At 45.2% G+C, this 13,950-nt stretch overlaps 2 protein-coding genes across 4 annotated transcripts in view; one reads left to right on the top strand and one right to left on the bottom strand.

Moving 5' to 3' along the window:
- The window catches only part of Spmip10 (sperm microtubule inner protein 10), a 497,054-nt gene that overhangs the window by 182,322 nt on the left and 300,782 nt on the right, over positions 1-13,950 (top strand). The gene's annotated exons all lie outside the window — the stretch shown is intronic.
- Positions 1-13,950, bottom strand: part of Marchf3 (membrane associated ring-CH-type finger 3) — a 144,835-nt gene that overhangs the window by 17,501 nt on the left and 113,384 nt on the right. The gene's annotated exons all lie outside the window — the stretch shown is intronic.

Genomic DNA, 13,950 nt, shown 5'->3' with positions numbered 1-13,950 from the left:
TACATGGCTTGAGCTGGAAGCAGTGCTGGGACATGTTAGACACTTAATGAACATGAACCAGCAAATAAGCTGTGGGCATCCCTGACCGGGGATGATCCGTTAGCACTAATTAGACTGATTAGATTGTGTTCATGCAAACACCAAGTCATCAAGTTCATTGCTTTTAGTCTTCTAGACTAAAGACAACCATCTACAGAAAATCTCATTTGATTTCTGAGACAAATAGCTACTCTGTTGTTGTTGTAAGATGAAAAACATTTAGTTTCTATTCAAGCTTTTGTCTAAGATGAAAATGACGACAAGTCATGAAATAGCATGAGAAACCCAGCAAGATTATTCAAGGACCTTTGTATTCATTTGATGACATTTTTTTTCTCTCTCTCTCTGAAACCACCTTGAAATAATGGAGAAGTCCACAATACCAAATATCCATTTAAAAATTAAGCAACTCTAGTTTAACCAGAAATATGCGTCGAGTGTTTCTCCCATGGCCATAGCTTTCCTGAATGTAATAATGCTGGCTAGTGTCATTATTCCTATTCTGGACAGACTGTTAGGACTCAGGAGGTCAAGGTGTCTGCTCAAGGTCAGATGGGTGAGGAGCCAGCACTTGAGGCCTCCAACCTCCATGGTCTTAGCACTTCTTTCCCCTTGTTTTTGCTCTACCGGAAATCTTAAACTCAGCTTTTATTCTTTCCCACGTGGATAGTATCGAGGAGGCACTAGACAGAGACAAAATGCAAGCTGGGCAGAGGGGGTGGAACACAGTCCATTTGTTCCAGGTAGGTTTCCCTGACACTATGACCTTTATCAAGTTCTTTCACCTCTTAGGGAGTAAAGGTGGGAGTCTTCCTGAGTAGGGATAGAAGGTGCAGCTCTTTCATGCAGAGATGAAGGGCCCTCCCTCCTTGTTGCAGGGACGACACAGAATTTGCAGGTTTCCACCTGATGTGAAAACAGCAGGCTCCATGAAGAGCACGCGCATCGTCCTTCAGGTTCCCCTCTACGAGCTCCGGGCTTGTATGTGGTAGCTTACTCTATACTGCTCCACGTGTGGAAGAAGCAGCTCAAATCTCACAGGGCAGACGACAGAATAACACACTCACCACCCACCACCCCAGCACGCTGCAGCACCAGTGTAAACAGCCCTAGTACTACCTTCCATTTCCTCCTCTCCTCCCAACCCATATCTGGTCTATCAGCAACTCCTATCTCCTGGATGAGTTCACGTTTCTCTAGTGCTATTACTTCCTCCCCGACCCAGGATGGACTCTTTGCTAATGCGGGCTGGCTTCAAACTCAGGATTGGTTGGCCTTAGCCTCCTGAGTGCTGAGATTGACGGCAGGGGCCACTACACCAATGTTTTTAATGCCATTTGTTACATTTTCCAAGTTCCCTTTTCGTTGCAGGGTATGATTGCACTGTATGAAGACGTGTTTGTCCTTCCTAAGGCACCTTCTGATTGGTTTAATAAAGATTTCAGTGGCCAATAGCGAGGCAGGAGAGGATAGGCAGAACTTCCAGGGAGAGGAACTTGGGGGAAGAACCTGAGAAGCTGAATTCATCAGCCAGGTGCAGAGGAAGTTGGAGGTACTGTTCCGAGGCTAGGTAATGAGTCACATGGCAGAGTATAGATTAATATAAACGGGTTAAGTGTTAAGAGCTAGCTGGGAACAAACCTAAGCTCAGGTCAAGCTTTCATACTTAATAAGAGGACTCTGTGTCATTATTCAGGAGCTGGCAGTCCAAAGAAAGACCCGTTACACCTTTTTCTTTTCTGAGCCGTGCAGCGATCTTCTTTCATCCTCTTCCATTCCTGTTATCCTAGAAGCCTGTTTCCATAAGGAGGGAGACTATACCACTTTTCAGGCTTAAAACGCCACCTTCTCTAAAGATTCTTGCATGATTTTGATATTTATATACACAGACCCAAGGGGTCGATAGTAGGTTCACAGGTTCCATGGTTTCGGATGGGGGAAAATCTCATCTTTAACTTTACAAATTCTAATGACAGTTGAGTTACACAGAAAACCTCAGTGCTGTTAGCAGCACTTGTCACCCCAAAGCCATAGATATTTCATATCACATCACGACTGTCACAGGTCGTCTGAAATATTGCTATTTCAAAGATAATTACTTGGTCTGCCACAAGATGTATTAATGAAGAAGAATTTGCCTTTCATTGCATCACTGCCTTTTAAATATTTTGATAAGCACATTTTAACTTATTTCCTTCCCATTCTGATGTAATTATTCTTATACAGTTAAAAATACAAGGCTCCGACAGACAGCCAAAGGGCCCATGAGGAAGTGTAAGCATCTCCAGTCTAGCTCTGTGTATTTCTCCCTTTTTTCCCTGGAGCCTTTGGAGTGGCCATTCCTCTGCTGGGCATCCTCTATCCCCGCTTCTTTCTCATGGCCAGGCTTTCAGCTCCTTCTTCACAGGACTTCCCAGATCTCCACACACACCTCCACTCCACCCATTCTGGACCACGAGCACTTTTCAATTCCTTTACGACGTTCCTGACTTTCAGAATTGACCTTGCTTTGTGTGCCCTTCTCTTCCTGAGCCTTCTGTCCTGGCAATAGACCCTCTTATGACATTGGGCACACCGGGCCTGTCCTCAGCTCAATTCCTAGTCCCGAGAATCCTAAACTTACTCTTGATAAATATCAGCTGAAGAAATAGACCTTGCAAACCAGAGAATTTCTCTGGGTAGAATTCAGATGAACAGAACACACACACACACTAGCATAGACTCGTTCTATAAAACATAGTAAAGTAGACTTTTCTAGCTACATGTGCAGAATACTAAAAAAAAAAAAAAAAACCCACACAGATATTTAGGAGAATCTGGCTGAGCTTGCTGACATTGGACACGCCCCAGCACAGAGGGCTGGAAGGCTCTCTAGGCTCCTCTTGCGACCACAAAATGTGAGGTTTTTTAAAAAATGAACTCTGTAGGATATAGGACCATAGAATAAAAAAAAGCAAATAAATTAGATAAATGAACTTAGGATAGCGCTCACTGAGCAAGAATGGCAAGGACTCAGATAATATATTAAAAAAAACAATGTACAGATGAATTCCACAAAACGAGAAGGAATATGAGCAAGGTCTCATCATCTTACCATGGTAGTGAGTGAGCCAAACTTCAAGAGGGCAGACTACTGCCACCCCAGTCCCAGTTTTCCACCTGCTAACATGGAGGAGCTTGTGCCCAGGAGCGGGAGAGCATTAAGTGCTTAGCAGAGTGGCACAGGCCACAGTCACTGTGTGGCTGTGTGAATAGAAAGAGCCAACAATGAGGAGCACAGCTGCGGCCAGGAAGTTCAAGGTCCTTTTCCTACGACTTCACGGCTGGATCTCACGACCACTGTGCCAAGTGAAAGAGGCCAACGGCAAAGGGCCAAGTGACTCGTCCTGGAGGCTGCAGGAGGATTGCATGTGTGATGTTTCTCTCGGGGGAGGGGAGCAATGAAAATGTTCTACAGTTGGTCGTGGCGATAGTTACCCAGTTCTGGGAAACCACCGCATGCCACTGAATTGGTAAGCTTGTGAGTTCTAGTTAAATGTGTAAAGCTCCATGAAAATGCCTTGTTTAAAGGCACCTGAAGCGCCCTTCTGCAAGGAAACCCTCCACCTTACACAACGAGCCTTCCAGGTGTGCCCTGTTACCTTGACACCCTTCTGCTGACAGGGTGTGTGTTCAGATGAACATAGGTGTGTCTTACGGCAGCTGGGACTGTACCGTGACAGATGAGTGACCTCTGGGGTTTAGGAACATAAAGGAACCATTTCACTCCTATTTCTTTTCTCATGCTGCCTTGGTGCAGACAGCAAGCCTTTGGAGGGGGTGGTTAATTAGGAAGGGCCACATGATTTTCTAGGGTGGTGAGGATTTTCCCTTCATCTCCCAATTTCTGATTTTTACCAAGTCTTCTCAGATTGAAGCCTGGAGTGTCCCTACATTCCATCTCACACCTCTCCTGATGCGGTTACTGCCAGCGTCTCCTGTGAACTATCGCAGCGAAACTCTGGACCTCATCACTTGTTCCATCTTCCAGTTGCTACGGCCACCAAAGATAAAGCCGTGACACACGGTGAGTGGACAACACTGATTCTCTCAGTCTGACCTCAGTCGTCACAGGGTCTTACGCATCCTCCCAAGTGGCGCAGCCCAAAAGCAACTTATCTTTCAGAATTCAAAAAGGAAGGAAAAAAAAAAGAGTTTAAAGACGCTTCTCTGCCTTTTTTGCTATTCGAGCAAACACAGCTTTCTTCTCACGTGCCATCAGTGCACGTAGGTCCCTCTAACTCGGTAATGATGGGCTGCAAAGCATGCATTATCCTGACAAGCTCGCAGGGTTCCTGTATTTCCGTGAGAGGAAGCCAGGCAGCAGGGAAGGCAAGCATAGAAATGTGCGCATGATGGATGGATAACAGAGGAGAAGGGCAAAGCCCGAGGACCCAGAGACCTGGCACGGTCTCTTCTTCTCTTTCCCCAAATCAGCTGCATCTGTCGAGACAAGGAGCAGGGAACTGAGGCAATTACACAGTAATTCCAAGGGAAATTCAGTGTTGTTTTTCACGGGTTGCGAAACGAAGTTTGGACAAAATGAGTTATTTCGATGAGCGTTTTTGACGCACTTAACCTCACTCTGTTCGGCCAAGCACCATGCACAGAAGGAGGGGCCGATGCTCTCAACACTGTGGACTTTCCTGGCTTTCTAATTGCATCTCTCCTTTGGAAGCTGTCTCGGAAGGAACCGGTGATGTAATGAATCCGTGAAATGGAGACTCAGGTGTGGAGCAAGAGTGACTAGGTGAGAGGAGAGAGAGCAAAGGACGCGGGAAGCCCTTTGGAGAGGAAGAACAGTTTCTCTACCTTTGCACAGGGCAGCACAGCTAATGTGTAGTTCTCGATTAGACCAGAGTGCAAGAGACAGGCGAGAAATACCACTGTTATTCCAGTACTCAATCTTGTGCATTTAGAGATTTAAAAAAAATTATTATTATTTGTTAGTGTGTGTACAAGCACATGTATGATAGATGACTGTTGGCATGTATGCTGTAACACGTGTGGAGAATCAGTTCTCTCCTTCCACCTTTTCTTGGGTCTATAGATTATTGGGCTTTTGTGGCAAATACCTTTACCTACTGAGCCATGCTGCTGGCCCAGGGGTTATTATTTTTTTAATTAATTGCATTTTAGGGCAGTTTTTGGTTCATAGAAGAATGGAATAGGAAGTACAGAATCCCCACATATCAATGTCCCGACTCCCAGTATCCAATGAAACATTTTTGTGTGTTTGAACACTTGTGCCTAGCTAGTAGCACTGTTGGGGGAGATTGTGGAACCTTTGGAAAGTGGGGGGCAGCTGGAGGAAATGAATTACATGGAGGAGACACAGGCCCTGTAGGTTTTGGTCAGACCCCAGTTTGGGCCTGTGCTTTCTACGCCTTTGCTAACTCTGATGTGAGCAAGCAGCCTCACGCTCCCACTGCGTGGACAGGAGCTCGCCCTGCTAGTAGGCTTTCTCTGTCAGGATGAACTGTATACCCCAAACCAAGAATAGATCCCTTTCTCTTAAGTTGTTTCTTCCACAGAACACCTGCCACCATCAACGTCCCTAACACAGGTGCTAGCCAACTGACACCGACATGTCACAATGCTACGCAAAGCCAGAGCTGACCCTAGAGTTTTACTCTTGGTGTTATACATTCTTCTGTTTTTTTTTTTTTGGGGGGGGGCGCTGGTTTCGAGAGAGGATTTCTCTTTCCAGGAGATTCCTGGAACTCACTTTGTAGACCAGGTTGGCCTCGAACTTACAGAGATCTGCTTGTCTTTGCCTCCCGAGTACTGGGATTAAAGGCGTGTGCCACTACTGCCTGGCTGGTGTCATACATTCTATGGGCTTGGCATAGACTATTTTGCATGCTATTGCCATGATATTGTCATACTGAATTAGTTCCACTTCCCTAAAAACTTCTGTGCTCTATCTACAGATCCTTCCCTCTTGACAAGCAGCCCTGGAGTTAATAGACAGTATCACAGGAAACCAGGGCTTTTAGTAACAATGGTTTTCACTTCTTTCCTTCCCTCCCCCAACTTCCCCCTGCCTCTATCCCCCGTATTAAGGGATGAACCTAGGGGCTCACTCATGCTGGGAAATCTCATTCTTCTCTTTCTGAAGTATATCTAGTTCTGTGGAAGGGAAGCCCGGGGATTGGTAAGGAAGCCTTGGGTTCTGTGTGTGCCAAGCATATGCCAATGAGCAAAGGAAGAAAGAAGGTAAACAGCCAGGTTGTTGACATTAGAGAGGGAGCCTTTGGGAGGTGGTCAGGTCATGAGGATGGGAACTCTCATAAGTGGCATTAGTGCCCTCATAGAAGAGACCACTGAGAGTTGAGATCTTCTGTCACTTGAAGATTTAAGCAAGAAGCCAATGAGAAGAGTGTCCCCACCAGAAGCCAATCATCCTGGCTGATCAGATCCCATAACTGTAGGAAGTGAATGCCTATTGTTTATAAGTCACCTTATTTATGGTGTTTTGTTACAAGCAGTCTCAGTTGGAGTAAGATGCTAGGTATGTAGAGACCATGTGTGCTTTAGTGAGAAGGGACCTGGCCGGTTCTTCTGCCTTACCAGCTCCCAGGCTAGAAGTATTTAAGATCTTGGGAGAGTTTCTTACTACCTGAGTTGCAGCTTGCTCATCTACAAAGTTGGACAAAGTCTTTGTTATTGTAGGAATACAGGAAACATTGAAATAGAATAGCTTACAATATTTTCCCTTTACCTGGTCATCAGGAAGGGAAAAACTGGGGTGTGAACACCTTTACGGTAAAATGCAGGTAGATTCAGAGTAAACTAGTGGATTGAGGTTCATTCTGGAAAGTGAGGCTTTTAGCACAGCAGGGCACAGCAGGGACCGAAGGCTGAGCTCCCATCACATATGGAACACTCTTCCACTTTGGCAAAGAGAAGTTACCATATCCACGCTAGCAATGCCGATTGCCAATAACAGTTGTCCGTTAGGCAGCACCCACCCTACTCTCAACATTTCTTAGCGAAATTCTGTAAAGCTAGGCATTTCTTCACAATGAAATGCCAGTTGACTAAAGCTGCCAATGCACACGGGGCTGGCAGAAGCCCTCAGCCGGGAGCGCTGTGCACACTCTGTGACTCTGTCTCAGCAATCTGCACAGGCCCCCGACAATGTCTCCCCTAGGCTCTACCAGGTGTCTTTTACCTTGCACAGGTAATTCCTGAGAGTTAACTGTGCCTTCTTATTTCAGAGGATTCAGGAAGAAGATGACTACCAGCTGCAATCATTCAGTGACATTTTGCTGTTCTTCTCTCGGACTCCCCTTTACAAAGCTCTCTTGCCAGCAGCTCAGGGACACCTTTACCTCCACCTTCCTGACTCTCGTGTGATAACATTTAATTGTCTGCCTTTCCAAAGACTCAACATCTTAACATCCAACATTTGCTGTAGGGACGGGTGCTTATATTGGAGTCAGCCATGGCAGCCCAGTCGCATTGTGTTGGCTTCCTCTTAACTCTCCGTCGGATGTGTTTAAAGAAAACCTGGCTGGATTTTCTTGCACATGTGGGAAGGCATAGGGATGAGTTTGTGAAGAGCACAGACATTTCTCTGCCACCGAGTGGCTGTTCTGGGAAGACATGCTGCTAATATCCGGGCCTCAGATGCACACCTGTTTGCTATGCCATACTTTGCTTCCTCTCTGCTTTTTGAAACACAGAGAAGGGAAAATAAAGCCACAGGGAAGAATTCTTGGTGCTCCCTGTCTTTGCATCTTATCCCACTGAAGTTCTCAGATGGGATGAAGAAGGGGGAGGAACCAGGTCTTAATGAGCACGTGGATTCCAAGGCGTGTCTCAGCCCACGTTCAATGCAAGTGCCAGTACAATTTGAAATAAAAGAATCCTCTCATGTAACTCATTTTATCCAGGGAATTGGATTTCCCCCCAAATTAATCCTTCACTAGCAACGAAAGGGCTGAGAGCACAGGCGCCCAGCTCTTAACTCACTTCCATCTGGCATGGCCACGTGAACACTTTGGTTGGCTTGCTTTTTTAATGAAGTGATTTTTAATGAAGCAAGCTGTGAATTTAATAGATACCTTAAAACAGCTTCTTTGTAACTAAGCTTTAAGTAACGAAACAACTGCCAAATTAGCCGCCCAAACCAAGAGGAAATCATAAGGCCAATCAACTGTAGGATCTGGGGTTGCTGCGGCCTCTGGCTGTCAGATCTGCCATCCGAATGGCTGGCAGAGTCAGGACGGTGCCACAAGGCCACATGGAGGCAGGCAGCCTGGTGGAAGGCCTGCTAAATGACCTTGCCAAAGGTCAAGGGACGTGTGGCTAGCAACGGTTATAACAAGGGCAAGGGATCATAGCTACTGCTACTCTCATTATTGTCCATGCAAGGATACTCTTCTAGAGGTCCATTCACCTTGTGCTTATAGATTGGCCTCTCCAGCCTGACTGGGGACAAGAGGGAGGAAATCACTATAGCAGATAGTGGTAGTAAGACATGTATAAACAAAAGCCTTAAAGGTAGAAGAAGCCACCCAATCTCAGTAAATAGGAGGCAGGCAATGCAAGCCAGTGGAAGAGCTGAGTGGTATAAACAACAGGCAAGCTGGGGAACTGGAAAGTGCGGGTCCCACCTGAAGATATTCAGACTCTTTAGTGAAAACCGAAGTTATCAACGTAATAAAAGAGTATCACATGGTCTGACTGTAGGCTACAAGCCTCACTCCCTGCTGCACCCACAGACTGCGAGGGGCAGCCAAGTTTGCTGGGGCTCCAAAAGCAACAAAATTCACCTGGGAATTTCCTCAAATCCGTTTATACCCCCTATGGCGTTATCCCCCAATTACCCCATTGCCACAGGGCTTGCTGATGGATACATGAAAGCAAAACTCTCTCCTTTTCAATTGGATGAATATTAAAAATGAAAACAAAACACAGTAAGAGCACAACACTGTTTCTACGTGTAGGCCTGACATACATGAATAAATGTATATATTCACATATAGTGTAAAAAATTAATACAGTATCCTACACATACGCAAGTATTTAATATTTTTGCAAGATTTACTCATTTTTATTTTATGTGTATTAGTATTTTGCCTTCATGTATGTCTGTGTACTGTGTGTGCAGTGCCCACAGAGGCCAGAAGAAGGTGTTTGATAACCAGAAACTCGAGTTATAGACAGTTGTGATCTGCCACATGAGTGCTGAGAATTGAGCCTGGTGTCTTGGAAGAGGACTACTGTTGACTGCTGAGCCACCCCTCCAGCCCCAGAAGTAACTGAATATATTAAACAGCAAGCAGCAATGCATAGTTTTTCCATGTGAGGCTTTCTCTGCTGTGTGTGTAGTTGTGTGTGTGTGTGTGTGTGTGTGTGTGGTTCTCTCTGCTTTGTGTGTAGTTCTCTCTCTGTGTGCAGTTCTCTCTCTGTGTGTAGTTTCCCCTGTTCTGTGTGCAGTTTCTCCCTGCTGGGTAGCTGAAGATTACACTGAGTCCAGAGAACACTTTAAAAACCATATTCCTACAGTATCTTAAAAGAAATAAAGTCACAAATAAGAAAATTGATGAAAAATATCCTTAACCCTATTTCCCTAGTTTTATATTCATTTACTGTAGATAGCTGATAGGTTTGAAAACAGTCCTTAGTTTCAATTTAGCTAAATCTTTGACTCACAGGGAACAGCTTTTTAAACTATTTCGTATAACTTTTACCAGTTTTTAGGTCTGTGTAAAGGAAATAGAAACTGAGACCTCAAGAACAATGGCAACGGGTTTTTGATTCTACTGGACCTATTGGTTTTGTGGGAGCCTAGGCAGTTTGGATGCTCACCTTACTAGACCTGGATGGAGGTGGGTGGTCCTTGGACTTCCCACAGGGCAGAGAACCCTGATTGCTTTTTGGGCTGACGAGGGAGGGGGACTTGATTGGGGGTGGGGGAGGGAAAGGGGAAGCGGTGGTGGGGAAGAGACAGAAATCTTTAATAAATAAATTAAAAAAAAAAGAAAAAAAAAGAAACATGGAAACCTAACCACGCCCTCTGTGAACAATCACATCTCTCTGACAGAAGAAGACCAGACTCACGCAGTCTTTTTACCACACCCCCACCATTCCTTGCTGTTTCCTTTCCATCGCCACGTTGCTGAGCTGATCTCTAACTTCTGGGCAAACTTCTGATCTGAGTTTTCTGGGCAAAGGTGGCTATTATAAACATATGTCCTAAGAATCTGTGGCAGATATTACATCTTTGGGAACTGATGTTGCCAGCAATCTGTTTGCACATACACTTTGATATGGGCTTCCCTGGCAAAGTGGTCAATCAGAATCACTGTCATAGCAGTGTGCTGGAGCCCAGGCTGTGTGTGTGTGTGTGTGTGTGTGTGTGTGTGAGAGAGAGAGAGAGAGAGAGAGAGAGAGAGAGAGAGAGAGAGAGAAAGAGAGAGAGAGAGACAGAGAGAGAGACAGAGAGAGAGAGAGAAAGAGAGAGATCAGCTTGCTGTATCTTACTCTTTGTTAAAAAAGAATAGTTTCAGAATTCACCTTATCAAGAGAACCAAGGAAAACTAGAGAAGCAGGAAGGGGACCATCAACCTCCCAGGCGAGCCATCCAGTGGGTCCTCTTACAGTTAGGGCATATTTATTCACTACATTCTAGTGGGCCATTATTGTGAGGGAGTAATTCAATTTATAAACTGCCTCTGGGCACATTTTCATTGTCAACAAACTCACACCAGCTTGCTGAGGGCCGTGCTGGCTGTGAAGGTATGGGGTGCACGTGTTAGAACTGCCCCCTTTTCTATGTCTCCTACAGACTGACCATTTTCCTTTCTTTCAAACCATGCATGACTGGACACAGACTCATGAGACCGCTTTTGCTGGACCACAGCAAAAATTCATCCACATCTGACTAAAGGAGATGACTGCTTTGTCACTCTCATGGGCCGAAACTAACTTGTTTTACCGGTTTGCTTTGCAGCAAGAAAATATGTAGGACATAACATTTGCAATGTGGACAGGTAGGCAAGTTAGGCAAGAAGGTGAGATTAAGCATGCTCATTGAAAGCGTGGTTTGTTCATTGGGCTGGGAACCCAGAGCCTCAAGCATGAACATTGTTTAATCCCAGAACGTATTTTTTTTTTTTTAAAATAATAAGGACATTTAGCTTTATAGAGACCAAAAGATGCCATGGAAAGCCCCTCATCTACCCTCTTCCACAGTGAAGCAGAGGAACTGAGCAGACACACAGATGGCCACACAGATGGTCAGTGGCTAAGAGGGAGGGGGTGCCCAGGCTGGAGGTTCTAATAAAAACCAGCGATGGGTTTGGCCATTGTGAGCAGAAACTCGCCCTCTGAGGGGAAAACATTTCACATCACAGCCTGTGTATAGACAACAGTCCTGGGCTCTGGACCTCCAATGAATGAGTAAGAGCTGGTGCAAAGTTCAGAAGAGGAGATGAAAGAGGATGCCTCAGGGACAGGGAGGAAAGGGCAGCGAAGGGCTGTGATGAGTGCAGGGCTGAAGGGGGCTTCCCAAAAGTGCAAATCTGAGATGCTGAAGTCATTGCAGCTAGTGTTAGCATCTCGTTGCTGACAAATAAAATTTATAAATGACTTCTAAAACTGCTTCCTCCAGCAACAAGAGCTGCTATTGTCACATTGATTTTAAAATTAAATGCTATAGAATTTTCTTGCTTTAATGAGAAGGCAGATCCGAGTGGTAAACAAAGTAATGATTAAAGCAATTAAGAGAATAAAAATGAGAACTAATGCGACAATACTCCTAATCCTTAACCCAAATAGGCAGCTTTGGCTGGCAGACCAACAAGATGCATGCTCGTCTCTAGATGAGTTATTGAGACACATTGGCCGCCACGAATATGCTGCCCTTTGGTAAGACTGGGAAAAGTCAATCTGCAATGTCACTTAAAAAGAAAAAACCCACAAAACTGTTAGTAAGTCGGAACAAGGGTATTAAGGGGAACTTGAATCCATGTTCCTGGGCCATGGTCACTGGTATTTAGCTACAGAATAAATTACTTCATTCCATTTAAAAAAAAAAAAGTCTGCCTACACCTGGTTCTCATTTGTTCTCCAGCTGAGAAACCAAAGACCACCTTTTATTGCTTGTGGTTAAACAACAAGTTCACTTCTCCATGGGATGATCAAACGGCCAGCCTCCCCCGTCCACGAGGGTTTGCCTTTCACTTTCAACTTGTTCAATCATCGTTAACTCTGAAAACTCACAGTCCATCTGGGCGATGAAAATTTCACCACTGCTGCCCGCTTGGGTGAAGGTTTTGTAGGCGAGGCCCTAAATCTTGTAGAGCACCTCACACATTCTCAAAGTCATCTGTCTTGTGACCTTGTTTAATGGCAGTTGGCGACCATCCCGACGGTCAGCCTGGGACGGGACACTGGCAACTTTGAAGAGCCTTCTGCATGTGGTACGCTTTCTGAGATGGCAGAGGATCATGGTGCGTTATTAAGAAACTACAGTGTGAGCATGTGAGCACACACCAGCAGCCCTCTCTTGGATTTTGGCCAGTCTGAAGATCTCCATAACGAAGACCACTGGGAAGGATCCATTTAAAAGCCTGATTTCCTCACCAGGGGGAAGCCAGCTCCCCTGGAGAGACTACAATGGCAAATTGGGGAGATTCCAAAAGTTTCTGGAAAGGAGAAATAGACTTCTGTTCCCTTTTGCTATTGGACTTGGGAAATCTTTGTGCTCTCTATTTATTATTTCATTGCCTCTGTCTCTGCAGAGGGACTCTGACATGTTAGGGTCCTGAGAACCTGGTACAGGGCCAGATCCTGACAGGCAATCTCTGAATATGAATTTCTGAACGTGGCTGTCAAGTGGCAAAATGGCTACAAAAGAGGCCATTTGGTGCAGCCTTCACAGAAGCAGAGTCTGCTGGGGCAAGCCAATAACTGTTGCTCCACTTAGGAGTTAAGTCACACACCAGGCTAGCTCCAGTTTAAGTCCTGATTAAAGTTTCAAGGTCAAAACCACAAGGACATACACAGAGCTTTCAGTGTCTCGACGTCAGCCTCTACTATACAGTCTCCAGGAAGGGCCTCTTGATTTCAGACTTGAGTTATGGTTGCAGTTTCCCTGGGATAGCCTTGACGCAGACATACGATTCTCAGTATATCTGTACTACAAGCACTCTGCCTCATAATGCATTAAAATATTTACTGTTGCCAATACTGGGGCTTTAATTGACTAGCAGGATTTAGAGGGAGGAGAGAGAGAAGAAACACCTGAATAATCCCTCTCCTCCAATGATTCTAAGACCAGCCCAGTCCCTAAGTCTCAAGGAAAATCCTGTGCGTCTGAAAACAGAAAGGAAAACATCCTGCTACTTTGGTGAATCGACAGCATCATCTCCTACGAAAGGAAGTCCCAGCTTAAGGCAGTTCACTGAAAAGCATCAGAAAGACCTTTGCTCACTCAAATATTTTCATGTTTCCTGATTCTAAGTGTTCTATACTCGGTGACTGTTTAATCCTTACAGTGGTTCCAAGAGGCGAGATGACTTACCCCAGTGACAGAACTCAGGACGTCTGGGTCTAATCCACTGTGCTACCCAGTTATCCTTTCTCAAGGAGACTTCTCGGGTATACAACCCTAATACCCCTTTATGTGTTGCTTCAAGTTGGGGAGATGGTGTGCGGAGATGGGGTTTGATACGTATATTCATATCAAAGGCGTTAACAAATGGAGATCCTGTCCTCAACTTTCCCTTTCTCCTTACACTGAATTCTTCTTTCTTGTTTCCACGAAACCTTGTGGAAGTTACACAAGGTTTAACTGTAGCTGGCTCCTGAGTGAGATGGTAAGCTGTGCCTCTTGGCTTCTGTCTCTCTCTGTGT

This window comes from Alexandromys fortis, unplaced genomic scaffold (assembly GCF_014885135.2).
Source record: "Alexandromys fortis isolate MF-2015 unplaced genomic scaffold, M_Fortis_MF-2015_v1.1 scaffold_181, whole genome shotgun sequence".
Taxonomy (NCBI): domain Eukaryota; kingdom Metazoa; phylum Chordata; class Mammalia; order Rodentia; family Cricetidae; genus Alexandromys; species Alexandromys fortis.
This window is presented reverse-complemented; position numbering and strand designations above follow the sequence as displayed.